At 38.9% G+C, this 27067-nt stretch overlaps 1 protein-coding gene across 3 annotated transcripts in view; it reads left to right on the top strand.

The window, feature by feature from the left end:
• Positions 1-27067, top strand: part of GALNT7 (polypeptide N-acetylgalactosaminyltransferase 7) — a 139618-nt gene that overhangs the window by 12291 nt on the left and 100260 nt on the right. Inside the window, exon 1 of one of the 3 annotated variants that reach the window (XM_032388995.1) lies at positions 11348-12232. The exons of the other annotated variants lie outside the window; for them this stretch is intronic. The gene's annotated coding sequence lies outside the window, so the exon portion shown is untranslated. Of the gene's footprint in view, positions 1-11347; positions 12233-27067 lie in introns of those variants that run through there. 3 annotated transcript variants of the gene reach the window in all.

The following is a 27067-nucleotide window of genomic DNA, read 5'->3' as shown; positions in this document are numbered from 1 at the left end:
AAATTTGGAAGAGTGCTGTCAAACCTGCAAAGGTAATAGAACCCCAAATACCACACCTCTTCCCAGGTCCTGCTCTAGTCTTAGCTCAAGAACTGGCATCTGCAGGATGGGTCAGAATACATCTATACTACATGGGTATTCTCAGATTATTTTTTCAGCATCCTCTTTGAAGTCTGAGGAAAGTTTTAATGAACTGGGGCTTCATTTCACTTTCCATGAATTACTAGGGCAGGAAGAGTACCAGCCTGTTTTGCTCGAGCAGCCCACACCTATGACTAACCTGAAGAAAATCTCAGCCAGAGAGTCTAATCAATCATTTCACCGTGGTACAATCATGTTTTATAAGAGGCGGGTATCATCCTTGACCTCTGCTCAGTAAACTGGTAACACTAAGAGGAAAGCAAATGTTAAAATCGTTATTATACGTTGGCAAAAATCGCTTCCTGAAGATAAAGTGAACGGCTTGAAACATGTATTCATTTGCATCTACTTCTTTAGCCTAAATAACAGGTGCTTGTGTTTAAAAGCAAGTATGTTTTGTGCAATGAGTTATGACTCAGAAGAGCTGATGAAATGAAGAAAGAGTAAAAGGAAATCCTAAGTGGAAATTAAGGGATAGAGGGGCGCCTGGGTGGCTCAGTTGGTTAAGCGACTGCCTTCGGCTCAGGTCATGATCCTGGAGTCCCCAGATCGAGTCCCCCATCGGGCTCCCTGCTCGGCAGGCAGTCTGCTACTCCCTCTGACCCTCCCCCCTCTCATATGCTCTCTCTCTCTTCATTCTCTCTCTCATAAATAAATAAAATCTTTAAAAAAAAAAAGGAAATTAAGGGATAGATTTTTAGTATAAAATACCAGAAACTTAAGGTAACAGTAAAGACAATATATGTATATTCAGTGTTGTTTTCTAATGAAATGTGATAACTTTCCTACTATTTTTTTTCAATTCTTCATGAAAGCAACTGAAATCTATTTTTTTCTCCCTTGGAACGTAGGATTCCTTTTGTTGATTGTGAGCCATTTGTTGAGCAGTTGGTCAGTTTCTTTGGGTCCCAGTGGGTGCTAAATGTAAGAATGATTCTTTCAAGGTTAAAAAGGTCAGCCATGTATTTTATTGACCTCAAGGTAGCTGGAAAAAACCCAGCCTGCTGTTTGGACACACAGTGCCTTGCCTCCGAATGATGAAGCCAGTAGCTTACTCCTAATTTCTAACACAGACAGATGTTGCATTTTCTGAATATACCCCATTCTTTTTCATTAAAGACAACTACACCTTCACAGTCCTTTATCATACCTGTAACTCTTGTGGTGAGTCAGCACTAATGAAAAAATAAATAAAATTTCATTTCTAAAATAGAGCTAAAACGAACTTTTTAAAAGAACTTTGTGCTCTTTCTGTAATCTCTATACACCCCTACCCACAACTCGTCTTATGCGTCTCACTTTAACAAAATGCTCTAAGAAGCTGTCACATCCTGTGAATACTGACTAGGAATGGAAGAAAAATTAGAGTTTTGGTTTTCTTGCAGGAGATTGCTTTCTGTCAGAGACTGCAGATTTTCCTTGGTCGGCATGGGCTTAATTTAAAATTGCCTCCTATAATGCAGTGAAGAAAATCAAATCAAACGTAAAATACTATGTGGAACATTTTCCTGATAATGTTTTTGGAAAAAAAGATTTAGAACAGTGGTGTTGTGATTTTTGAGATGCTCTGTTCTGAAAGTTGAAGTTTCCATCTCTTCTCCATTCCTTCCATTTCTCATCAGGTGACTATAGACACTGGTCCATTTGTCAGAGTTTAAGTGGTAAAAAAAAAAAAAAAAAAGATCAGAAAATATACAATGCCTTAAGTCAGGTTCCTGATTTATTTCTAATGCCTTCCATTTAGATATAGATTTGATTTACTTGTTTCCTAAATTCACGGGCCAGTCCTGATACTCACAGTTGTACACTTGGGATATCCTAAATAAAAACATTTAAAGACATTTGTAATAGATGACTGACACTCAAAAAAGTAAAACAATAACCGTAACCCAAACTGTCATGCTTTAGCTGGTTTGTGGTGAAGCAGAATGCATGAGAAATTTGCTGTGTTTCAGTGTGCTCATCATCGCTGGGAAATCACCCAGAGAAGACTTAGATTGGCTGAATTCTCTTCACTGTTCTGTGAAAGCATGTAGCAGTGTGTGTGTGTGTGTGTGTCCTCATTAAAGACATTGGAAGAGTGAATGGTACACTCAGTGGCACCTGGAATCTTGAAAGGACAATGTCTCTTATATGTTTAATTTACTGGTAAGAGTGAACATGAGTAAGTCTCAAAAAGAAAAATGGAAAAATTCCTTTTGGGGAGGGGAAGCTAATATCCTCTAGGATTTGGATTACTACAGTTTCTTCACTGAGAGAATTCCTTGATCTTCTAAGAATAAAGGTACTACATTTGTATGATTTTATAATACCACTTCAATGCTTCCTGTCTCAGGCAGTATAATGAATTAACATGCATTGGATGTTTAGCACAAGCTACAGCTCAGGAATACTCAATGTAGAATTTCGTCCTGTAGGCCAGTTATCAGGAAGTGGTGGGTCAAATCCCTGCTGCCTGGGAAAGTGTTCTGTTTCCTTGTGTAAGCCTTAGAGCCTGGCCATCTTCGATTTTTTGCTGTTTTGTGAACTGTAACTGTTTTTGTTGTTATGTAAATGGCCTGCTAGTCAAGGAAGAGACGGAAACTCTGTTTAGGTTTGAGAGATTCAGCAACCTCATGGTTTTGGAATAATCTGATATTTTAGTGGTGTTTTCCGGTCACTATCTCATTGAGATTTTGAAAAACCTACGGAAGTCCCTAATTAATAAAAAAGATTCCTAGGGAAGGCACATTCAAGTTGATGACCGTATTCCTTACTAGGAAGGGGCAGGGAGTTTGAGCTTTAAGGTGTAGGAGGGAGGGAAGGTGTGCCATTTAAAAGGGGGAGGAGCCTCGTACCCTACGTAGTACAAGGTCACGCTTTGGACCGGTCATTTGTGTTGCGAGTGGGGAGTAGGAAAGACAGGGATGTAAACCACGTACGTGTTTTTTCTTTTAAAGAAATAATCGGGTTGATAACTGTGAATAGTAATCCCCATAAATAACTAAATATCCTGGGGAAATTTTATTGATGTTTAAAATATAGCTCCTCAAGAACAAGGTGGATTAAAAATAAAAGCTGACGTCATTGTATAGTAAAAGTCCACATGGACTCTGGCAGGAGTTGAAATCCTGTTACAAATACTGTGAATAGCTTCAGTCGGCTTGGCCTAGTGACTTGTCCTCTCAGCCTCCTTTCCCTCCTCTGTAAAGGAGACAGGGCGCTGTTTCTGTTTGCCTTAGTTAGGGTGAGGTTACCAGAGCTGCTAGGAAAGCATTTGACTTGCAGTTTTACACTTGTTGTTTCCCTTTCTTTCCCTTCCTTCTTGGATGACTATAACCTTTTGTACCTAGTTTCAAGAGTGCTTAAAAGAATGAAAATACTTATATGAATTTGTTATGAATTGGTGAAAAGGGGCTGAGTCTTTTTTCCTAGACTGTGACTTTTGCCTTAAAAGAAATATCCTTCAAGGAACCAATGTTCTAAAACAGGGAAAGAGGAAAATGTTATTGTTTATTTACTTTTAAAATATACTTTTTTTGAGGGTGCCTGGGTGGCTCAGTCTGTTAAGTGGCCAACTCTTGGTTTTGGCTCAGGTCATGATCTCAGGGTCCTGCTCAAGGATTCTCTCCTTCTCCCACCGCCCCTACCCCTGCTCATGTGCGCCCCTCCCAAAATAAATACATATTTTAAAATATACTTTTTTCCTGAATATAAATATATATTCATTGTAGAAAATATTAAAAAAGTAAAAGCAAACAAACGAAATATCCCCTATAATCCATTTTACTCAAAGCTAATTATGATCTGTTTGGTGTATTTCTTGTCCAAATTTAAGGGTAGACACAGACTACGTATATGCTACCTTGTGGATTGCCTTTTTTATTTTACTGTAGAAATATTTTAATTTATATATTGTTTTTAAGACCTACATTGTCAAGCGCTGTGAATTGTGCAGGACTGTTGAATCTCAGATCTGTACTTCTGAAACAAATAATGCAATATATGTTAAGAAAGAAAAAAAGAAGAAGAAGAATGTAGCAGGAGGGGAAGAATGAAGGGGGGGAATCGGAGGGGGAGAAGAACCATGAGAGACGATGGACTCTGAAAAACTGAGGGTTCTAGAGGGGAGGGGGTTGGGAGTATGGGTTAGCCTGGTGATGGGTATTGAGGAGGGCACGTTCTGCATGGAGCACTGGGTGTTATGCACAAACAATGAATCATGGAACACTATATCTAAAACTAATGATGTAATGTATGGGGATTAACATAACAATAAAAAAAATTAAAAAAAAAAAAGACCTACATTGTCTTGTAAACTCACCTTTTAACATCTGGTCATTTTAGCATGGAGATGGTTTAAGGAAAGAGGACATTAGGAAGAAAAAAAAAAATACCAGTGTGCTGGGAGTTACTGATCGTAAATTGTGGTGTACAGCGTATGTGCAAAATTGTTTTCCCACCTGCCCCTTAAAAAAAAAAAAAAGGCAGAAGTTTGATTCCAAGTTTTGCTGTTTAATTTTGGGTGCCTCTCGCTAACCCACCAATTAAATGGAGCCAAACAAGTGATCTGAGGGAGAACAAAACCAGAAGAGCAACTAGTGAAGCTACTTATTTTCGCTATCTCTTCCTTATTCTTCCCAGAAGCCTAGTCTCCAGCTTAATGTTGAGTTGTGGTTGCGGAACATTCCAAAACTTTTAAACTTCTGCTTAGTAAGTATTAAATCCACGTCACTGCCCTCGGGTTAATTATGAGGTGTGGTAAATACATTGTTTTCTTAATTTTATTAGTTTTGTTCCTTTTGTCTCTGTTGTGAAGACCACGTTTTCTTTCTGCGGATTCGACTCAGCCACTCCTGGATTTTCTTAAATATTGTGTTCCATATTCACGTTTAAAGATGAAAATTATGCCCTTTCTTTTGTCATTGTGTAGTTGGACTACACCTATGTCACTGTGCAGTGATAAGGCTCTTTGTTTTCCTTGAATCTTCTTTTAAGCACACACCCTCTGTTTGTTTATACTTGTATATAGTAACATGAACAGGTCGGCACTGTGGGGGCAGAATTCTAGTGTGAAAATTGATTGAACATCAAATACTAATAAGGAACTTTTTTTTTTTTTAAGATTTTATTTATTTATTTGACAGAGAGAGTGAGAGAGTACAAGCTGGGGGAGCAGTAGAAGGAGAGGGAGAAGCAGGCTTCCCGCTGAGCAGGGAGCCCGATGCGGGGCTCGATCCCAGGACGCTGGGATGGTGACCTGAGCCAAAGGCAGACGCTTAACCATCTGAGCCACCCAGGCGCTAATAAGGAACTTTTATTGAATTCTTACTATGCCCTCTGCTAGGTGTGTTTAAATTCTCAATTTAGCCTTCTGACATTTTACAGATGAGGAAATTTGTGGCTTAGGGAAGTTAAATGCCTTGCCTGTCACCTGGCCTTGTAGGCGATGGAATCGGAGTTCGAACCCAGGCTGACAGCAGAGCCCACCCTCTCAGGCTGGATTCAGGAGCACAAGTCGCACTCCTGAACCATGCTCTGTGAACCAAAGCAGTGACTTTAAAAAGGGGTTTTGGGCCAATAGGGTTGAGAAATGTTGCATGTTATATCACCCCCTCAGAGATTTGCAGGGTACATTAGTATGTTAAAAGCCCTGAAAAGTCCTACAGGAAGTAAAATTTTAAGATTTTTTTTTTAGCTCATCTTTCACAAATTGACCTGGTCACTGATTTGGTCTGTAAAGAACTCAAGCGTCCTGAGAGAACGGTTGGCTAATAGCCCAATCAAAGTAAGGGAGTTATTTGGGTGACGTTACTGCTTCATGCTCTGAAGATAGATGCACCTGTCTCCAGAGGAGGATTCTAACTGCCTGGACTTGCTGAATTCTGCCACTGGACTGTTACTTACATGTTCATGGTTGGCATGTCCTCATCCAACTGTCTAAATCTTACCATTCTTCAAGATTGATCCAGGTTTTGCCTCTCTGAAGCTTTAAGTACTTTAGTCCACTTGGATATCTCTAATCACAGAAAGGTTCCTCATTATGGGACATGACTATAAATGAATGTAATACTCTTTAGTACATAGCTGTTTTCCCAGTTGGTCTTAAGCTCCTTGAAGGTAGGCCCTGTTTTATAGTGCTCTCTTGGTTCTCTGCTAATTAGCCTCTGGTCCTATTGTCTTAGAGAAGAGAGATCCAAGTTGTTCTAGTGGCCTTTGTTCAGTTGACAAATACTCAATTGTCCCCTGGTTATGACCCCTGCTGAGACCTGCATTCATTCTTAATCCTCAAACTTGAACTCACGTAATCATCTGATACTGACATCGGCAGTCCTACTCCCTGTGTTGCTTTCCAGGGGGACACAACTCACTAATCTTGCTCTATCAAAAATGACTTCAGTTTTGTTGTAAAACACTCACTGTATCTGAGAGCTTACAATCGCAGAAAAATCCTACTGAAGATTTAAAATAGGTTTCTTAGAACAGCTCCTGCTTTGCAGTCACCTACATCTTTCTTCATTGCCTTAGCAGCCCACTGAATCTGACAAGTATTTATACTGAGGAATTTCTCTTATACAGGGAATCCCAACATAAGTGGTTCCTTAATTTAGGTTTCGAGACAAATGGTTTTAAGTATAACCCGTATCAGGTTGCTGTTGGTATGGAAATAGGTGTCCAGTGCATAAATTGTGTTTCAGTTACTGGAAACTCCTTTCACATCATTAAATTATCAAAACAGGTCCCCCAAACCAAATAATTGCTTTTATAAATATTTTGCAGGCACATAAACCAAAGCCATATCGCATATGTTATGTGGTTAAATTTTTCTGCATAGGCAAGATTGAGTGATGCTTCTAAAATAGGAGTAATAAAGTTTGCACTGAAAGCACCACCTTTTCTTTTAGAAACTCCCTATGGTAATTGTGGATATTCTTTCTTCGCTCCCAGGCACTTCTGTGTACAAAATGAACATCATCTGTCTTGACTGTTTTCACTCTGTATTTAGTGTGCCCAAATACCTCTGGGAGTCTTTGAATGGTACCTACTGGGAAACAGGTGATTTCTACCACCACCCCAAACTTCTTTGGGGAAATATGAAAGGGCAAACCAAAGGTCCAGTTATCAGTTGGTTTTGTGGGCTCTCTGAATTTTAAGGGGTGGTAACTAGATATTTGGGGTTTATATCCATTAGAATACAGATTTGACTATCACAGAAATCCAGAAAGTTAGATTTTTTTTTTCTCTTATGTACGTAGCCAAACTGATCAGCAACTCTTCATAGACCTGTGTGACCTCATCAGGGATCCATGCCCCTTCTCTCTTGTTCTTCTGTTATTTCTAGAGAGTTGCTCTCCTCTACATGGCCTGAGATTACACCACCTTGTCCACATTCTAGCAGTAGGAAGGAAAGAAACTGAAAGGGGATTTTGTTTCCTGGATCAGTACATATCCTGTTCAGCCACATTCCACTGGCCAAAAGATAGTCACTCTGAGGCAAGTTGGAAATATGTCCTTATTCTGGGTGGCCATCTGCATAGCTAAAAGTCAGAGGTTAGGGGAGGTGGTTAATAAGAGAAGAGAGGAATAAGAGAATGAGAGAAGAGAGGTATAGAAGTTTTCGCCACAACGTAATAGCATGTAAGTGTTTAAATAAGGTTTGTAAAAGTCTCTCTCTCAAAAAAAAAAAAAAAGTTGTAAAAGCAAGGGTGAAAAGTCCCTTGTAGCTCAATTTTTAGTTGTACCCAACTCCTTCCCCAGAAAAATCAGCATGGTCTTGGTATCTGGTATAAGTTTGGTCTTCTCACTCAAGCACAAAATTTATTTTTGCATTACTTGTTGATCCAAGACTCTTTTCAGACTTGTCTGCTAAACTCACATCAACAGGACCAGGTTTTTAAGGTTTTTTTAAGTGTTACCAAAAGGTCAGTCTCAGACCCTTTTGCTGTTGGCAGTCAGGGGACCGCGGAAGGGGTATATAGGTCATTGTAGGAGTTAGCAAAAGTCTGTGGTTTTTCATAGTAGCATAAAGAGGTAGGTCTTACAGTAGGCAAGATGTATTAGAGAATTGAAAAAGCAAAATTGGGGTATAGAGTGAAACACAGGGATAATGACCAAAAGAGCTGCCATCCCTAGGGCACGGCAAGGGGTGAGGGCATGGTGAAAAGGAAGAGGTTGGGATTGTCAGGATTTAGAAGCTCACAGGAAGGCCCAGCAAGTTGGGGTTCAGATCTCTGGGGGTAGCATGATGGGACCCTGGCCAGCTGCCTATCTGTAGAATATAATGAGGCTGTTTTGGGGGGAATCTGTAATGGAGCTGGGTTGGATAAATGCTAAACGCTAGAACCACTCCAGCTGCCTTGGCAAAATGCCTTAACTTTGACAGCAAAGGAAGAACGAATCCATCCGCCTGCCTTTCTGTCTCTCTTGCGACCCCTGTTGGTGAAGCCTAACAGAGGCAGTTGGCAAAGGAGAGATGTTTGCAGAGTTCCAGACCACAAAGCAGAATATAGATAGAAGGAGGAAAACAAAATATAACAAATGATATATATATGTGTGTATATATAGTGGGTTTAGAGCTGAGAGACAATGTTTAATAGTCAACACAGTACTGGATATAGAGTCTTCCTTTAGAAAGTCATGTGGGAAGGTTCGGGGCTAGATAGTTATCATGAGAAAAATTAGATCTGGACTGGATGCGATATGGATCTGATTTCTTAATATAGACAAGAATAGACTTTCTTTGCCAAGTGCCACTTATTTGCATACTGAGTAGAACAGTGGTCTGCCCCGTCTGATACTGTATTCTACCCATACCAGAGCTATTTTTATGCAAGAGATCATGACTTTCATCCTTTTATCCTTATGGGTTAAGGACGCAGCTTAGATTTTCCTTTCTTTCCTTTTGAAACCCGTTATGAAACTGTTATACATTTCCTTGAGGCTTTCTTGAATTTATTTCTAGTATCTGTGACTCACTAAAAAACTACTTAAACTTTTTAGGTGTCTTGCATTGTGTTGAGCCTTGAGGATACAAAGATGACTAAGATACACTCTGTGTCCTCGGGGATGTGACAACCTCATCTGTGGTACAAGGTGAATGGGAAGTATTATATGTTAAGTAGTAAGATAGAATGAATTGTACCTGGAAAGTGGAAAAGAGCAGGCCCATGGAGGAGGATTAACTTTTGGGCTTATCTTCATAAGTAGGGCTTTGGTGGGCTGAGGGAGGGGTGTGTGTTGTGGGGGAGGGCAGCAAGTAGAAACTATACATTTGAGGGGAAAGAAGGAAATAATTATTATAATGGCATTTGGCACATGTTCACCAGTTTCTGTATGAAGTAACATTATTCAGTTAGCCCTAAAGAGGTCCTTGTTTTGGCTTCGAGGGATTCTCCTTATTTTAGAATTCTGAATTTGATAGGCATCCTCCCTCCTGCCTCTATCTATTGTGACTTTCTGTACTTCAGCCATATTCTTGTTGAGATAGTCACCTTCATAAACCAGAAATTCCTTTTTTACTTTGCTTTCAAATCGAAGCTGGCTCATGTCTGTTTTTATATTAGTTGTCCCTCACAAAATAGTTTCAGGTTTCTATATATGGAGCTTCCCTACTTATAAAAGGCTGTCTTGAGTATTAGAACCGCTAACCAATGAAACATTGGCCCTGGCTACCATATCACTAGAAGAGGCAGGTCACTTTTATGTGCACAATTGAGTTCTGGAATTGTCAGCATTGTCTTGAAAGGGAGCAGAATTGGAGCACCTGGGTGGCTCGGTCGGTTAAGCATTGGACTCTTGGTTTACGCTCAGGTCATGATCTGAGGGTCATGGGATCAAGGTCCACATTGGGCTCCACACTCAGTGGGAAGTCTGCTTGAGATTCTCTTTCTCTCTCCCTCTCCCTCTGCCCCACACCCCCGCCCTGCTTGCACTCTCTCTCTCTCTCAAATAAATCTAAAAAAAAAAATAGGGAAGAGAATTAAATTGTGGGGAAGGAATAAAAATTCACCTGCCTGAGCCTGTCTCCCTCAATGTTCCTGTTTGTGCCAGTGGTTAATATTATATCCTCTGTATAACATGATTCAAGACATCTTTTAACATATTAAGGCACATCCTGGTCTCAGTTCTCTGTCTCTATCCGTGGCATGGAAGGGAGAGGTCTATCCCGTAGACACAGGTAATTGGAACAGGGGTATCTAAGCTAGATCAACTATATTTTTGGTCCTGGGATTTTTGAGTCGTGGTGTTGTCTACTAGGGATGATGCAGAGTTGGTTGGTAGCCATGGCGCCATGGTCAACTCCTTAAGCATCAAAGTCACATACAAAGTAAAATTCAGGGGAGGAAAAGTTAAAAGTCTTGCTGAGGAAACCAGTCATCAGAGAAAGGAATGAAGTAGACTTTTGTTTCTAGAAGCAGAGAAGAAAGCTGTCATGGAGAGGGACAGACAAAAAGACTCTTCTTCTGCCTCACAACCTTCTAATTTCCATGAGACCTGCCTGTTCTAACTGCAGACTAAGTTCTTCTGTGACATTTGCCTGAATCCTCATAATAAGTGCCCTTTTACTTAAATAGGTTTCTGCATCTTGCATAACAAATTGTTAGAGTAACATACAGAGATAATCTCCTACTTTAACCTAAAGGAATTACCATCGTAGAAATTTCATATATAAGCCAGAGAGGAAGATTTTGAGTAGGGCCCTCAAGACACATACAGGAAGTTGTTTTGCCCAGCACCTTACGTCTATTGCTACCTCTGTCTTGTCTTTTCCCCACCTCAAATTTGTTTTTGAGGTATGGTGATTGAGGAAGATGGAGCATGTTTTTGTATAAGAGTAAAACTTGTTTTTCTAGAATTTAAGATGTCTGCCTTTTTATCAATCTTAGAATCATTAACTATGACATGTAGTATGACTCTATATAGTATGTATAATATGAAATTTGGAGAAATTTCTGTGTAAATGAATGATAGCCTAGGAGACAAAAAATTGGAAACAAGGAATTCATAACCTCCCAAATTTGTTAGCATTTAGTTTATTGCTGATGAGAACTACATTTTCTTTAATCAAAATCCCAAAACCTTATATATATAAAAGTTTACATATATACACATACATATATGTGTGTGTGCATGTATATATATATATATATTTTTTTTTTTTCTGGCTAAGGAAAAGTATCATTTTAACTTGGTTCCTTTGAAAGAAATCTGTCATTTACTAGGGAGGTATCAAGTGCCTTAAAAAATAGATGATTGGACCAAAAACTGTGGACTACTAAGTTTAAAAAAAAAAAAAAGACTAAACATATTCAGTTGTTAACAATACTAATAATTTATTGCTGTATTTACTTTTAGTTTTGGGTTCATATAGATTTTGTTCATATGCTATGTAGTTATAGAATTTTACTGTGAAAGCAATTAGACTTAGTTTTCAACTTTCCTGTTTGGAAATGGATTTAAGTTCTTTTTGATAGCCTAGAAACCAATTAAATATTTCTTTAATGGTTCAACTAATTGCTTCATGACTTCATTATTTATTTTACTGTGTTCACTTTACAGAGTGTTAAAAGCATTAAGAGATAATAGAATGTTAAGGAGACTTATGATGTAAACTAATTGGAGTTCTTATTGTCAGATTTAATATAATATGTTAATATACAGTATTTATAGAGGCCTATTTTGTACATGTCTTGGGTTTTAAGGGGCATTTAAATTTAAAGTAGGCAATTTACTTATCAGCGTGGAAAGCCTGTCCTATTGCCCGAGGGTTAGTATACAGCACATCGTAACTCTTAAAAACCGGAAAGCTTTTGGGAATTTTGTTTGCCAACACTTTCACAATCCCAGTAATATTCCATAGCTTTGGGTGTAAATTTAAGAATTCATTATCTTCAGAAACAAGGAAGAGGTGATGTATGCTGATAATAAAATGAAACTAATATCAGGTTTTGAATCTAATTACTTTTTGGGAGGTGGTTTCGTGTGAGTCTTTGATTAAGATTTTATCTTATAGGAGATAAATATAATCTGGCTTTTAGCCATAGGAGCATCCAATCTGAATCCTGAAAACTTCCTCTCCATCTTTTGTTGCTATTGAAGAGATCAACAAAAGGTTTGTAAACCCGAGAACTTCTAGCTCAGATCTCCTTAGCTAAATTTAAACCTAGAATCAGTGGCTAAGTAGCAGACATTGATTTTCAGGGCTGGTTTAGTAATGAAAACTCAACGTGTTCATAAGATTCGGTTTCATAACACACATGAAGTATTGTAAAGCTATTTATTCCCTTTAATTTCAAGACCAAAATACAAAGACTGCCTTTGGGATTTGGAATTGAGTGTGGGCTTAATGAAGTATCATTCAACAAGTTTCTCATACCTCTTATCCTTTAATTATTTTTACTTGTTCAGCCTCATCTCTGAGTATTTGTAACTAAATTTAGTTTTTTCTTAAAGCGTACTAAAATGATCTATAGCATGGATAGGCAGAACAGTCTTCCAAAAATGGAAGGTGATCTGTGACTGGGTCTAGTTCTTGGCTAACTTTGAAGTGAGTTTCATATTTGGAACCGTACTCTGAACTTAATACCTTTCCATTCCAGAAGACCTTTAAATGCTTGAGCTGGTTCTCCACCTTCTCTGGAGTAAACTTGATAACTCTCCAGGATCCTAGCATCATTCTGCAAAGGAACTAAAGTGGCATAAAAACACCCCCTTCCCTGTGCCTTCAATATCTGCAGTGTAGTCCAGAAACATATTTTCTTCTCTAGGAACATTGGATCCTGAAGACAGTTTCTCAGTGAAGGAGCAGGGTTGTCCTTATCATGACGAATATCTTTGGACAATCTGTAATGACCGTTAAGAATTTCTGTTCCATGCTTACTATAAAAGTTGTTTCTCTTAAACAGCTCTTTAGATTAAATTGATGACTGGGATGAGATAGGTAAAGGAACTTATGTTTGGTTTACTCAGATGTGTAGTCTCTTAGACAGTAGACAGACACTAGATCTGGCATGGAATCCAAAGAAGCTTTCAAAAATGGGACTTAATAATGAGGGAAAAGAATACACATTACCGTGTGGCTTCGATGACATTTTAATTTAAACCCTAAAACTAAAATGTGCCTCTTACTGATGTTATACAGTCAAAGAGTAACTGTAACTGCCTTCAAATTGATAATGGAAATTACGAATAACTGCAAACTGCTTACTCTTTGCTTTCAAGTGTGAATGAGAAACTTAGTCATTTGATAATTCCCTAAATTAATAGGAAAAAATTAACTCGTGGACAGTGCATTACCTCAAATTATATAAAGCTGCATTACAGTTTCCTAGTTCATATTTTAATGATGGAGAGAGCCTAAAGTTGGAATGTATTCAAGTTGCTTAAAATGAAAACATTTTATGTGTTCTACAGGACCTTCTAAAAAGAACTTGGATTTTGGAGCAGGGATAGGCACTACTAGTTGGTAAAATGAAGATTGTTGTTTGGTTGTCATGAAAACAAAATAATTTGGTGATTATAGTGCCATTGGGTAATGGCCTAACCTCTGAGCCCTTTCCATGTTTGTACTTTGCTTTGCTTCCTGAACGTTATCATCCTTTATTCCTGTTGTTTAAATATCAGATTGAGGCATATCAAAGTTGGGTTCTTTGCCTGGACAGTCAGAGGTACATTTGAGAGGTATATGTGTTTCAAAGAAGGTGAAATTTTTAGATCCTTTTTTGGGGGGAAGGGAAGCAGAAGGAACCATATCATTCAGTATTGTCAGGATATGGATAGTAGGGATCTAATTCCATGAATGCCTTCTTTTTACAAACTCTGGAAAGTAACCCCAGAGTTTCAGACTCTCATCACTGGAATTATATTCCTATCTTAAACCAAATAGTACTGCTATGGAGGATTTCTATAATCTAAGCTTTTATAAATTTATGTTGCATCTGGAACCTATTATAACATGTTCTCTTAGAACGGTAAAGAAATTTCATGTATATGGGGGAAAAGAAAGCATAGGGATGGCTTTGATAAACCCTGGACCAGACTTTTATGATAAAAATAATTCATTTCCTAATCAACTTTATTCAGAAATGTGGAGAAGACCTTTCTCTTCTTTCTCAAGTCTTATCTCCTAAAGGGATGAAAAATGGTTGTATTACTTATTGTCAGAGATGTTCTTTTTTTTTTGCTTTGATTCCATAGTACCTAATGTTGTCAAATATTAAACTCTGAACACAGTTTATTCTTGTCTGGGACTTGTACACCCTGCATTGTAAGCGCAAGGGGGAGATACGTGATCCTCTACTTCTGCGCCGTCTTGGCTAGCCACATCGCCCTCGGGGTCATCCCAAAGCCCAGACCCAGGCATGTCTAGGCTCTGGTTGGAGAGAAGCTGGGAGATGAAGAGGCGGTGTGTGCAGTAGTGGGCAGTGGATGGGCTTTGGAGCCAGAAAGTTCTGAATTTGAGCCCTGGTATTTCTTCTTAGTTCCTAGGTGCAATGGAGTATATTACTTAATCTTTCAGAGCCTTACCCTCATGATCTGTAAAATGGAGATTGTCCCACCTCACAGAGCTGCCAAGAGGATTAAACGTAGCTTAATGCATGTACATGTTACGGTTCCTGGCCTCCCTTTCATTCCGGGGAGTGGTTAGGGGAAGGAGGAAGCGGATATGGTTGGGTGTAGCAGAAGCTCAGGGCTCTGTGCATGTGAGGAATTAAAGGAGGAAAGTGAGAAGTGGTCTCTAGGAATACAAACCGTAACTTAACCCTAGTTTTCATAACTTCATAACTGTGGAAAATAATACAAAGAAGTGGCATGTACGAGCCAATACTTTCAGTTGAGAGTAAAATACTCTTTCCTGCATTTGGTTACTATTATTTGTTCTCCCCCTGGAGAAAAATTATCTAAAGGAAAAGCCCTCCTTTCTTTGGTTGGTTTTGAGTTTTCAGACTAATAAAAATGTGAGAAAGTGGAGGTTTATCAAGTGGGAGATATATAAATAAGTTAACTGAGTATTCAGCTTTGTGACCCCGAATTCTCTTCCTTACATTGCTACTGACTTGCTTCAGTGATCTTACTGAACCTGTTCCTTGAGTGAAAAAAGGCTTGGGGAGAAGGCCACTTCTTAAAGCTGTGTCCAGAATCTCTCATAGAGTAGATCTATCTCTGTGGAGCTTCCCGGGATGTCCCCCTGTGAGGGGCTCCATTAAAAATAAAAAATTCCCATGGCCAGCTAAGTTTAGCAAAAACTGTTATACTATACTCCCACCCCTTTAAAGAGTCACAAGTCTGAAAAGTCTTGAAGAAATTTATTTAACTTTAACCCTGTTATTTCAGTAAATAGTGTTTGAGAACTTGTTGCGTTCAGACCTTGTCATAGGCTGCCTCGGGGAGAGACAGGTGAAGAGATTGAGAAGATGATTGCAGGTAATGATGAATACTTTGGACATCTTAAAGCCGTGTGAGTGCTGCGGGTGAGAGGTGAGAACTGTTTTTGATCGATGGTCATAAAAGGCCTCTTGAAAGGCGCTATTTGAGCCAGAGTCTGAATGGTAAATGGTAAATGGAATGATGCAACCGAACTAGAATTGCAAAAATCTTGGAGAGTAGAATCCTCTAGGCAGAGAGAGAATCAAAAAAGGAATTCGTGTTTTCTGGAGCACACTTTGAGGAGAATAAAGGCAAAGAAATACATGTGAGAAGGATTTCATAATCCCGATTTTGCATGCATGATATATATTTATCTCTGTTGAGCGTTGTGTGCTAGGTACTCCGTGCTACAGACACAGAGAGCACAGTTCTGTTTTAAAGAATAGAGTAGTTCAAAGGAGAAAGATTCAACATTTAGGGGACAAGTGCTAAGTGGTACAATGGAGGCCGCATGTTGTGGTGGCTGAGGCCAGAGGGAGCCCGACTGCCTAAGTTCAAATCCCAGCTCTGCCTCACACTAGCTTTAAAACCTCAGGCAAGTTATTGAGCCTCTGTGACTGAATATTAGGGACCCTATGGTGTCTCTTTCAGCGGACTATTAGTATATGCAGAGTTCTTAGAATAGTGCCTGTAATGTAGGCCCACTTGCTAAAATAGGTGATGATGGTGTGCTATTCCTAGCACAGTCATTGTCGTTTCGTTGTCCCCATCATCAGAAGGTAATGGTGACATCATCATAGAAGACTGTGGGGCACAGTCCAGATGCCTGGATAGCTTTCATCCCCTCCTAATAGGGCCCAGGCTTGCCCGTGAGAGTCCTGCATGTGATCACCCACCATGTATGAACTATCCTTACACAGCAAAGGAGAGTAAAACTTGCTTCATCTACTTTCTTTCTTTTTTAAGATTTATTTATTTGAGAGAGAGAGTGCGAGCAAGCACGTGTAAGTGGAGGAAGGAGCAGAGGGAGAGAATCTTCAAGCAGAGTCCCTGCTGAGTGTGGCTCCCAGACGCAGGGCTGGATCTCACCATCCATGAGACCATGACCTGAGCAGAAACCAAGAGTCGGTCGCTTAACCGACTGAGCCCCTCATCTGCTTTCTACCCAAGTTAACTTTTTTAACAACAAAAAGTTTTTAAAGGTTTATAAGCCTTAAGTCTCGTTGTCTTTCATTTTGGACAAGGGCGGAGTTGCTAATAGGGTTGAGGGTAGGAAGGAACAAATCAGAATCTGCAAACAAATCAGAAGCCTGTTGGAAGGATTAGGTTAGATGAGAATCATGGTTCTGTAATAATAATGGATCATCACAAGTGACCTTAAGGCACTACAAGATTCACTGAGTTCCTTCTAAATCAACAAAAGTTAAAATTTATTGGGAATAATTTTAGCATTTTATTAATTTCTTTTTTTAAAAAAAGATTTTATTTATTTATTTGTCAGAGAGAGAGAGAACACAAGCAGGGGGAGCGGCAGGCAGAGGGAGAAGCAGGCTCTCTGCTGAGCAGGGATCCCGATGTGGGACTTAATCCCAGGACCCTGGGATCATGACCTGAGCCAAAGGCAGACGCTTAACCGACTGAGCCACCCAGGCATCCCAGCATTTTATAGATTTCTAATTCTTAAAAAAATTGGCAATCCATGTATAGAATAAGAAAGTCCCAGCGGTACAAACATTCATAACCTGAAGAATTCATTCCCTAACCATTTAGATAAAATGAGAGATTTTTATAAAGCTAAAGAAATTATTAAGCTTCTATTTTGTACATGGAAGAAGCCATTTAGCTAACCAATTATATATCTAACTTCTGTAGCAGCCCTTTGGAATTAATCTAATTGCATTCTATTGAAAGTCACTCACCTTTTGCAACATGACAATTTTATGCCAAGAGAACGAAAATGTCAGGTCTTTCCATTACATAGAGCCAGATTTTTCCCTTGATTATTTAAGGCAGAAAGAAAGCCAATGAGATTAATCTGTTTTAAAACTATTTTTAAAACGTGCTGCCATGTTCTAAGACCACTTTGTTCTTGGATACTGCTTTCTAAAATCTGTAGGTTTCTATTCTTTAAAAAATAAAAGAGAAAAATGAATATCTCACTTGACATACCATTTTATTGTGGGGAATCCTAATTAACGCACTAATATCAAAGAGCTGACAACCTCCTACATATTTTACAATTCCATGTGCAAGACCCTGTTATTCTAGTTATTTGAATAGCATATATTCTCCATAGCTTGCTAATAGCAGTTTATGTATTCTTTTTAAATTTATGCCTATCTGGTCTTTAGAGTATGCTAAGGAGTGGGAGGTAATTGTGTACTCATAAAGGATGTTGCAGGAAATACATCTTGTAGGATACAGTTATTTCCATTTTTTTAGTACAAGATTCCATAATTCCAAAATTCTGTATGGTAGAGTGTTGAGTGCTGCTTTTTATTTCAGTGAAACAGAAGTAATGTTCGGAATGAGAGATAGATTAGAGGAGCATTTCTCAAATACCATTTTTGAACCTCAGCTTAAAATAGATGTATCACAGAAAATCTTAAGTGAAAGCAAAGACAGAACATTTATGAGACAGATACTGTATGTTAGGTGTTTTCCTAGAGGATATGATTCTTAACAATAAAACTTCAAGATCTGTGATCCATCCCGAATTTGCTCAGATTAAGTAGTTGCCTAATGGCTTTGTAAATTATTATTTTGACTTTGTTTTAATGTTTTTAAAGTTCAGAGCCAAAGTTTTTGTTTACTTTTAGCAACTGTGTAATGTCTTTTAGAATGAAAAAAAAAAAAATTAAGATTTTATTTTTAAGTAATCTCTACACCCAGCATGGGGCTCAGGCTCATAACCCCAAGATCAAGATTTGCATGCTCCAACAGCCAGGTGTCCCTAGAATGGATTTTGTATTTATCTTTTTTCCCCCTCATTTTCTTGCCTTCATTTCCCCTCTTTGCCTAATATTTTTAAAATTGTATTTTTAGGATATGTTTTTAGATAGACTACCTCATATTCTTTTCAGTATGTGGTAGAATTATTAAATAATTACAAACTTGGCCAAATTTACCCACATAGGAAATGGAAGAGCCAAATATTAATACAAACCCACCTATGATTAATTGCAAAATACATGCTGTTCTGAATGCACTGTTCCGAATTGCTGCCTTATGGAATCCAGATAAAAATAAAGAAGAAAACTTAAGTGCTTTGAACGAATTCACAGCTATTCGAATGACTAGAATACAATCTATTTTGAGCAAAGAGAACTGGGTTATATTCTATTTCTATATTGAGCCAAACTAGTAAGTCATTTTCAGTCTATAGGATTCAATTCAACATTGTATTAACTTAATGAAAATGCCAACTCCCATTCAGGACATATGACCAACAAGTGATATCAAATAGGACATCTTAGAAAGAGCACCCTTTTTCTAGTAATTGCTGATTGTGTCCTACAGCCTTCCATGTTAATTGGCTTGGAGTGTCTAGTATTACTTTAGCCAGGTTGTCCAGAACCCTAAAAACATCTTTTTATCAGCTCTCATTAGGATGCCATTTTGCGGCCTTTCCTTAATAGGAAGGCAGAGAGCTTTCAGACTTCTATGTCTGTTAGTGGGTTTTGAAGTTTGGAGAAAAGTGACAGTCCTATTGTAAGTGGATGTCTGATCTTACACTTCTAAAGTGAGGAAGAGAGGAAAATCTTTCTGAAAGAAAACAGCAGATCCTGTCTTTATGAATTGTTTATTAGGAAGTCTGATTTTCAAGTTCATAATACGCACTGATTTTTTTCTTCTTTTGGATGGTGATATTTGCTCTTTCATAGCAAGCTTGATATTGTATGAGATCAGCTGTTTTCATTTTGCCAAAGGGAAGCACTCCTATATTTCCAAAAACTTGAGAAGCAAACCTTCTTTAAAAAGGACTTTTCCTGATTCATCCTTCCTGCCAGGCTACACAGATGGCTAGGGTGAATGAGCATCTCTGAAAGAGAAGCACAGATCATTGTGGGTCTGGCCCTGCACCAGACATCATGGAAGGCAGAAATCACTGCAACCTTCTTCTTCCTAAGCCTGTGAGTTCCTAAGCCTAGTGCAGATCTACAGTGGTTAGAGCCCAAAAAATCACTTAAAAGGGGGTTGGATCAGTCTTCCTGCCTTTGATCACGTGGTCGCCTTTTCCTGGACTACCCCCTCTTTACCTTGTTTCCTCCTCCCCCCCTCTTACCTCACTGTCAAAGTCCAGTTCAAATCCTCTTCTTCCGGGAAGCCCGGCCTGCTCCTTCCAGCTCACATCGACAACTTCTCCTGGCTAGTTACAGCATTTGTTGAACCGTCTGATCTGGCCCTCGATTAAATAACTGCCTGGTATTTGCTCGTAAAGTCTGTCCTTGTGTTGGATAGGGACTTAGGTAGGAGCTTGTTTTTAGTTCCCGGCATCCCCTTGCGATAAGTACTATCATGATCCCAAATTGACAGATGAAGAAAGATGACCTTTCTTGGCAGTCACAGAACCCTGAAGCAGTAGAGCCAAGTTTGAGACCTCATCTTTCTGGTTCAGAGCCTGCTTGCTTCCACTGTGTGGACCGAAGACTCTCACACTCATCTTGAGGTTCTTCAAGAGTTTTCTGCCTCTCTGATGTTCTAAGAAATGGGAAATCCTAGAAGGGAGTATGGAAGAATGAGGGGGAGTTTCCCTTCTTCCATCTGCCCAGTGCGCACTGGCCCCAGGAGGCTGTTGCTGGGGGGTGAGGGGGGACAGATTGTCCCCAGTGTCCAGTCCAAGGTCTTCCTCCCACTAAGTAGTTCCGGATCCAGAAAACTCTATTTGCAGCCAAGATGTGACCCAGCCTCTGCTGCTGCTGTCTTTGGAAACTGTTGTTGTGGCTACCTGGGTGGGGGGAGGGCAGGGGTGGGGGAAGGCTACCGTCTTTCTTACAGCTGGGTCAATTATAACTATTTTCTGGTACCGGGGACTGTAGTGGGCTCTTGAGTTTCTCCAACACTTTGGTTGCTATATATATTATAAATATTTCCCCAGATTTTTGTCTTTCATTTTTTTTGGTATTTTAAATTTGAAGTATTATTCATGGTTAAAGATTTAAATAGGTAAAAGTGAAAAACTACAGCCTATACTGTTTCTTGTCACTGGGGCTCTTCATGGGCCTCCTACCGCAATATGAAAGTGATCCTGCCAGGAGCATTGCCCCATCAATAAAAGGTCTTTTCTCAGTTCAAAAAGAATAAATTTTTGTAGGAAATACAAAGAAGAATAAAATAAGAATGACTTACCACCCAAGGATAACTTGCTAAATTTTGGTATATATTACTCTAACATTTTCCCACATCAGTGGATATATTTTTTCACATAGGATATAGAAATGGGTGTGTGGCTCATTTTACACCTGTAGTTCAGCAGTCTGACTTTTTCTCTTAAAACTGTCTTCCGTATCATTATACTTTCTAAATTATTTAGAAGTAAAGTTATTAACTCAAACCTCTCTTTAGGTTGTTTCCCACCTCTCTGCTATTGTATATAGTTCTGTGGCAAGAGATGTAGCTAATTTTGTCCGCACATTCTTAAATACTGTGTTTTCACCCTTTCTTCCTGGTTTCTTTATCTTTAAAGAATGTACATGAGAGGAGTAACTTAGGTTGCCAGTCATCCATAGCCTTATGATTTCCTCAGGATAGATTTTTAGAATTTTCTTTTTCTTTCTTTTAAAGATTTTATTTATTTATTTGTCAGAGAGAGAGAGCACAATCGGGGGAACGGCAGGTGGCGGGAGAAGCAGACTCCCCGCTGAGCAGGGAGCCCTATGTGGGGCTCTGTCCCCGGGTCCTGGGACCATGACCCGCGCCAAAGGCAGATGCTCAACTGACTGAGCCACCCAGGCGTCCCTCTTTTTATTTTTTTTAAAGTCGGCTCGGGGTGGCTCAGTTGGTTGAGCATCCATCCGGCTCTTGATTTCAGCTCAGGTTGTGGTCTCAGGGTTGTGGGATTGAGCCCTGTGTGTGGCTCTATGCTGGCTTAGTGTGGAGTCTGCTTGTCCCTCTCCCTCTGCTCCTCCACCCCCCCCCCCCCCCCCCCCCGGGCCTGCTATCTCAAAAAAAAAAAAAATCTTTAAAAAAAAAAAAAAAAAAAAAGGTAGCCTCCACACCCAACATGGGGCTCAAACTCACAACCCTGGGATCAAGAGTCACACACTCTACCAACTGAGCCAGCCAGGTGCTCCAGATTTCTAGAATTTTAATTATTGGGTCAAAGGGTATGCCTTTTACAAAGGTTATACTGTATAAGTTTACTCTCTTACTAATAAATGAAAACCTCATTGAGACTGGGTATTATCATTTCATATTTTGTCAATTTTATAGGTGAAGAAATCTTATTTTTATTAGTATTTTAAAAATACTAATAAAATTAATCATCATTTTTATTAACCATTTGGATGTCATCTTTTGTAAATTGCCTCCTTATGTTTTTTCTGCATTCTTTTCCATAGATATTTATTTTTTCCTAAAAATGTGCAAGAAATTTTTTGGGGTGGGATGGGGTGTCTGGGATTTAAGAATATTAACACTTTGGTTGCTATATATTATAAATACTTCCCCAGATTTTTGTCTTTCATTTTTTTTTTTTTTTTTGGTATTTTAAATTTAAAATATTATTCATGGTTAAAGATTTAAATAGGTAAAAGTGAAAAACTACAGTCTATAGTGTTTCTGTAACACCACTAGAAATTAGGCAATTCTTCCTATTTTTGATTTAACAATGGAAAATTTCTATTTGTTCCTTGATATAAAAAGATGCAAATTTAGCCTTTTTCTGTTTACCTCTCATTCTATCAAAAAGTTGAGATTTTTAGATGTTCTTCTCTTTACTTTTATGACTCAAAATACACACCTCATCTTCTGTTTTTGTATTCCATTATCAACCTCTCTTGACCCCCACTTTATAAAATGAGAATATTAGCATCTCTACCCTTTGGGCCCACCTTCTCTCCCCATCTACACTTGGGAATTCTGAGACCAGAAGTTTCCTTCTCCTGTAGTCCTGACAGGGCTGGCATCCATCTCTACTGCCCCTCTCTCAGGCTGGTTCATCTCCCAGCCCTCTCTCATTGCTTCCTATCTTCCAGAAAGACTCCGTTTCTGCTTATGCCTTTCTCTTGCCTGTTACAAGCTTCCTTCCTTGTATCTTTATCTTAAATTTAAGTGAGTTCTCAGAAAGATGAAAACGTGCCTAGCCTGCCATCTCCACCTAAATTTTACAGTGGCTTTGGACATAGAGAGTTAAACATTTTTTTTCTATAATCAAACCTACAAATGATTTCTTTTGATTTCTACCTTTGGTGCCATGTATGGAAAGTCTTTTTCAATTTAAGATTGTTTTCTTTCAGTATTTCTATGAATTCTTTCTGACATTTAAATCTTTATAAATTCCCAGAATATATTTTGGTGGTAGAATGGTTTAGAGATCTATCTTTTGTCCAAATGGTTAGCCAGTTGCTCTAGTATCATTTATTAAATAATAAAGCTTTGAAGTACCACCTTTTATTAAATATTATTTGGTTTATTTTTTTGTATTTGTTGTTTTTGTTGTTTTTTAGAGAGTGAGAGTGTGAGCTGGGTGGGGGGAAGGGGAGGGAGGGAGAGGGAGAGGGAGAGGGAGAGAGAAAATCCCAGGCAGGCTCCACGCCCAACACAGAGCCCAATGCAGGGCTCTATCTCACAATCCTGCGATCATGACCTGAGCCAAAATCAAGAATCAGACGCTTAACTGACTGAGCCACCCAGGCACCCCTAAATACTTAGTTTCTTATATACATTTGTATCTGTTTGTGAACTTTGATTCATTAATCTGTCTCTTACCTACACTGGTGCCAAACTTAATTGTGATTTCAAAATTCATTTCAATATCTGGAGGGCAAGTCTTTCCCCACATACTCCAACATCATTGTTCTTCTTTTTAAAAATATCCTTAGCTGAGGTGTTCTGTCTTACCTTCTGCAAGAAGAAAAGTTTGCTGTAGTATTATACATTTCAAATGAAGTTGCCTTGGTGAACCCATTTCTTAGCTCGTCGGAGCTCTTCAGTATTTTTTTTTTTCCAACTGGGCTGGAGAAGTAGAACTTCTATGTTATACTAGTTCCTAGTCCAGAACTATTCTCACTTGCTCCTAAGACTAGAATTGGAAAATGCAGTACACTGCCAATAACCCTAGCTCCTCTCTTGATTCTGTGAACATATATAATGTCTTACTGACATTTTTGTGTAGTTACTTGGAGCCAAAAGGAAAATAAACACGTAGCCAGTTTCACTAACAACACTGCAGGTGTGCTTCCCCTCTCTGGTACCTGCCAGTGGCCGCGCCCCCCCCAGCTCCCCCCCCCCAACCCCACCCCCAGCACCTCATCTGCTCTCCTTGCCTCTGTCAGTCTCACCCAGCCTGCATCCCTGCCTTCCTCAGGAACGTGTAGATGCCTTAAGGCCATTTCATCAGGTTCCTTTCTCGCCCCATCTGCCAACCCATCCTTAGCCTTCCCCCACAGGGAACCAGCACAGAAAGTTCCTGACCTTGCATACCTCTGTGCTCAGGCAGAGCTGGGCACCTAACAATTCAAGAAATATTTAATTATCCTTACCCAGAAACATGGCAGCATAAACATGACTCATTCCAGCCAGAAGAATGAGCACTTGTTTCCTAGAAGGAAGGATGCCAGGAAACCTATGCTTTGGAGTCCCTGTGGGCATGGAGCATGTGTTTGAGGTAGATAGAATTTCAACGGTTGGAAACTCACCTACACGGACTCTTTCATAAACCTACCTAGAGCAAAATGAAAAATGGTAACCTGTGCCCAGATCTTTATCAGGAGCCAAGGAGAGCAGAAAATCACCTTTATTCTTTTTCCTTTTATATTTGCTTTATTAGTCTCACTCTTCTTTTTGATTCTTCAACAAAAATTGAAATGTTAAAAATTAAATATTTTCGGGGCGCCTGGATGGCTCAGTTGGTTGAGCCACTGCCTTCGGCTCAGGTCATGATCGCGGGCTCACCCTGTGCTGCGGGGAGCCTGTTTCTTCCTCTCCCTGCCACTCCCCCTGTTTGTGCTCTCCCTCTCTCTGTCAAATAAATAAAATCTAGACAAAAATTTAAATACTTTCTGTGGGAGATACTGTATTGAACCTCTATTTTGGTGCTGTCCAACAGAAAAATAAATGCAAGTCGCATATATAATTCAAAATTTCTAGTAGCCACATTGAAAAGTTTTGAAAACCCAGGTGAAATTAATTTTAACATACTTTCTTTAACTTAACATATCCAAAGTAATGTCATATCAGCATGTAGTCAATATAAAAAAAATTAAGATCCTTTAAATTCTTTTTTTCCTTTGAAATGTGTGTATTTTACACTTACAGCTCATCTCAAGTTGGATTAGCCCATATTTTAAGTGTTCCATAGCCACATGTGAGATCATTTTCTGAATTTTGGATTGTCTTACTTTGTCCTTGTATTGAAACTAACCATTTCTAAGGGGTCCTTAACTTGAGGATGCTTGTCTAGAACCACCTCAAAACTTCTTCAAATTATGCATTCCTGTCTGTACCCCCACTAGATCTCCTGAGGTAAAAATCTGTGTGTGAGTCTGGCATGAAAATGATACATAGGTGACTATGACAAGTACCTTTAAAAACCACCGAGCTAGTCCCATTTATTCATTTTACCTGTGACTAAACATATCCAGTGTGATGAGCTTTCCCACAGAGTAATGATACAGACCTGAGTCTTTCAATGACAAATCTGACATCCTTTTTGTTACACTACACTGCTCGTCCTTTCTACCATACTGGATAAGAATGTAGACTAATATTCTATGTGGGGTTTTTTTAAAAGGTGGGGGAGGGGCAGAGAGAGACTCTCAAGCCGACTCCACGCCCAGCCCAGAGCCCATGGAGGGGCTCCATCTCACAACACTGAGATCATGACCTGAGCTGAAATCAAGAGCCCAAGAGCCAGATGCTTAAGTGACTGAGCCACCCAGGTGTCCCTGTGTGGATTTTCAATAGCAAAGGGGACCGGCAACAAAATGGATTTTCACAGATTAATCTTTAGTTTTTGAGGAAAGTAAGTGTGGAATACCACACTGCTAGCATGTGCAAGTGTGCACACACATTGCCTAAATACTCTTGGTGATTGAAATTTCCTTGTGACGGGCATGATCAGATTTTATGTATACTTCATTCTCTATGTCTTTTAGATACTAGCTTTAGTCAATAGAGTATCATGGGCTACTATTGTAAAACTCCTTTTAAAAATCTGTATCGAAATAGCAGTTGGGTTTATTGTGATTATTTTAATGTATCTCTGGACATCATTATCTAATATATAAGTTCTTCAGCCTCTCAATTTTCAAAGTGTCAAAAACACATTCAGCTCTTGAGCTTTCAGGTTAAAATTTCATATCTTTAATGACAAGACTGCCACATATCAGCAGGCAGGATGGTTGACTGCTCTGTAATTTTATGGGAATTCTTTATAGGGTGAGGCACAATGGCTTTCTTCTTTCTTTTACACAGACTGACAAGGGCAGCACAAGTACTACACTGAACAATATCTGAGAGGTCAGCCAAAGGGAACGCCAGGATTATTTTAGCTTAGTTGAAGATATGGAGAAAAATGTTTGCTTTCTAACACTAATTTTATACGAAGTGACTAATTAAAGTTAGATAGATTTAGGCAAGTGAATTTAACAAATAGCTTTAAGTTATTTAATAATTCTTTGTTCTTAAAAATCATTTTAAGTCTACAGAAATTACAAGCAATTAACAAGGCCTATTAAATAAAGGAATGGTATCCACAGTGCCCTCCAAATAACTTCTAGATTTTTAAAAAGCATCTTAAAGGTCCAGATCGTTTAAAGTCTGTTTAAACAGATTTTTTTTTAACAGTGATCAGGATGTTTATATGGCTCCCAGTTGAGAGTCTTGAGTTTAGATTATCTAAACTATACATATAGTCTAGTCTAGATAATATATATATGTTCTTTTAATTTCTTTTTAAAGACTTTTTTTTAGAGCAGTTTTAGGTTCACAGATTGAGAAGGTACAGAGATTTCTCCTATACCTTCTGCCCCCTCACTTACACAGCCTCCCCTATTACCAGTATCCCCCCACCAGAGTGGTACATTGTTACAATTGATGAACCCACACTGACACATCATAATCACCCAAAGTACATCGTCTGCATTAGGATTCACTCTTGGTGTTATATATTCTTTGGATTTGGACAATGTACAATGTATGGTTGATTCTTGAATAACACGGGGTTAAGGGGCCCCAATCCCTGTGCAGTCGAAAATCTATGTATAACTTTTGACTCTCCAAATACTTAACTACTAATAGCCTCCTGTTGACTGGAAGCCTTACTGATAATAAACACTCGATTACACATTTTATATGTTATATGTATTATATACTCTATTCTTACAATAAAATGAGCTAGGGAAAAGAAAATGTTAAGAAA

Source organism: Phoca vitulina, unplaced genomic scaffold, assembly GCF_004348235.1.
Source record: "Phoca vitulina isolate PV1807 unplaced genomic scaffold, GSC_HSeal_1.0 scaffold53, whole genome shotgun sequence".
Lineage (NCBI taxonomy): Eukaryota > Metazoa > Chordata > Mammalia > Carnivora > Phocidae > Phoca > Phoca vitulina.
Note: the sequence above shows the minus strand (reverse complement) of the source record. Positions and strands in the feature narration are given on the sequence as shown.